This window comes from Taudactylus pleione, unplaced genomic scaffold, assembly GCF_031769625.1.
Source record: "Taudactylus pleione unplaced genomic scaffold, aTauple2 ptg002439l, whole genome shotgun sequence".
NCBI lineage: Eukaryota > Metazoa > Chordata > Amphibia > Anura > Myobatrachidae > Taudactylus > Taudactylus pleione.
Genome location: NW_028286823.1, coordinates 12,501 through 15,000, shown reverse-complemented (window position 1 = coordinate 15,000; position 2,500 = coordinate 12,501).

The following is a 2,500-nucleotide window of genomic DNA, read 5'->3' as shown; positions in this document are numbered from 1 at the left end:
CTCTCGCTATGTTTTTACTTCACGGGTGGCTATTCAAATTTGTTTATTTTTTTTTTCATTTTCCCGGGGGGCCACCGGGGGGCGCCGCGGGGCGGGTCTGCACCTCACTCCCCCTATGTTTTTATTTCATGGGCGGCTATTTCTTAAAAAAAAATAAAAATAAAAAAAATTCCCGGGGTGCTGCTGCAGTGGCGCGGGGCGTCCACCGGGGGGCGTCCACGATTCGGTCGGGCCTGCACCTTGCACTCTCTCCCTATGTTTTCATTTCATGGGTGGCTACTTTAAAAATTTTCATTTTGTTATTTATTTTTTAATTCCCGGGGCGTCCATCGGGGGGCGCCGCGTGGGGGGGGGGGGGGGGGGCGTTTCTGCACCTTGCACTCTCTCCCTATGTTTTCATTTCATGGGTGGCTACTTTAAAAATTTTCATTTTGTTATTCATTTTTTCGATTCCCCGGGGCGTCCATCGGGGGGCGCCGCGTGGGGGGGGGGCGTTTCTGCACCTTGCACTCTCTCCCTATGTTTTCATTTCATGGGTGGCTACTTTAAAAATTTTCATTTTGTTATTCATTTTTTCGATTCCCCGGGGCGTCCACCGGGGGGCGCCGCGCGGCGGGGCGGGCCTGCACCGTGCACTCTCCCTGTGTTTTAATTTCATGGGTGGCTGTTTTTCATTTTTTTCAAAATAATAATAATAATAATAATAATAGTAATAATTTCACGGGGCGCTGCTGGTGCAGCGTCGCGGGGCGTCCACCGGGGGGCGCCGCGGGTCGGGGCGGGTCTGCACCTTACTCCCCCCAATGTTTTAATTTCACGGGTGGCTCTATTTTTTTTTATTTCAATTTTTTGCCCTCCCGGGGTGCTGCTGCAGCGCCACCGGGTGGCCACCGGGGGGCGCCGCCGTGCCGGCGGGCACCGGCCTTCGCCCCTGCCCCCTCCCCGGCCCCCCAGGGGCCCGTCAGGCCAAGGGGCGGCGGTCCACGGGAGGCCGACTCCCCTCTGCGGAGGCCCCGATGAGGTCGGACCGGGGTGCCCTCGTCCGCCCTGCGCTTCCGAGGCTTCGGGGAAGAGAGGGAGAAGCCGCCGCTGAAGGTGGCGCGCAGCACCGGTGGCGTGACCCGTGAGGGAAACCCTCCGGCGGATTGTTAGGAGAGGGAGAGAGAAAGCGAGGCGACTGGCCGGGGGGGCCTTCTCCCACCCGAGGAGGCCCAGGCCGGGCTCCAGGAGAGCACGGGAGATTCTGCGAGCGAGGCGTCCCAGCCAGGGCTCCAGGAGAGCACGGGAGATTCTGCGAGCGAGGCGTCCCAGCCAGGGCTCCAGGAGAGCACGGGAGATTCTGCGAGCGAGGCGGCCCGGCCAGGGCTCCAGGAGAGCACGGGAGATTCTGCGAGCGAGGCGTTCCGTGCCAGGGCTCCAGGGGCGACCGGGGAGAGAGCCCCTTCCGCCAGCGCGGGAGCCCCCGGAGGTCTCCCGGCAGGGCCGAAGGGGTACGGCCCTTCCCCTTCATCCGTTCCCTGCGGCGCAGCGCCACCCGGCGGCAGACAGGGGAACTGCAACCTCTGGAAGTCCCGATGAGGTCGGGAAAAAGGGCCTCGTGCCGGGACCCGGTTCCAGGAGGTCGGGTAAATTCCGCCGGCGCCCCGCAAAAGGTGGCGCGCAGCAGCGACGCCGTGACGTCCGAGGGAATTCCTCGGGCGGATTCATAGGTGGCGAAGAGGCGAGAGAGAGAGAGAGAGAGAGAGCCAGGAAGAGATCCGTGGGGGGCGCAGCGCGAGAAGGCTCGAGGCGCCCCCCGAGCCACCCTTCCGATCGATGAGGCACCCCGCGTCCCGGCGGGGAGGGACGATCGCTCGGCCGGAACCCAGGGGTCCCGGCCGGATTCACGGGCGAACCCGACCCTCCCTCGGCCCACGGCGCGCCCGGCACCCCTCCGCCGCGAGGGCGTCCGGTCCACCAGGCGTCCGCCTCGCGCTCCGACCCCCTTTCACCGGGGGGGACCGGGAGGGCAGGCGGGCCCCGTCCGACTCCAGGCGGTCGCGGTCTGCTCCGTCCGTCAGCCCCAACTCAGGCGTCCGACACCGCCAGGGGCTTCCGGGGAGGCCGTCCTCGCTCCCGGGCGAGGCGCTCACCCCCGGGCCCCGGCGGAGCACACGATTTCCCCGGAACCGCTCGAGCGTCGACCCGCGAAACAGTCCCTTTCCCAGAGAAGGGCCCGGCGCGCCGCCCGTCGCCCCGACGGCGCGGCGCCCGCACGCAGAGGGCCGCGGCCCGGCCCGCGGAGAGAAGGGCGGAGAGAGACGGGGCCGCCCCCCCCGCGAGAGCGACAGAGAGAGAGAGCCGGGGCGAGTCCCCGCGGCCGGAGGGCGCGAGAGAGAGAGAGATCGACCGAGCCGCGGAGACGAAGAGCGAGGGCGGCCGAGACGGAAACACGGCAGGAGGAGAGGGGAGTCCTTTTCGGAGGGAGCCGGCCGGAAGCTGCGCGCCGAGCGGGCCCGGG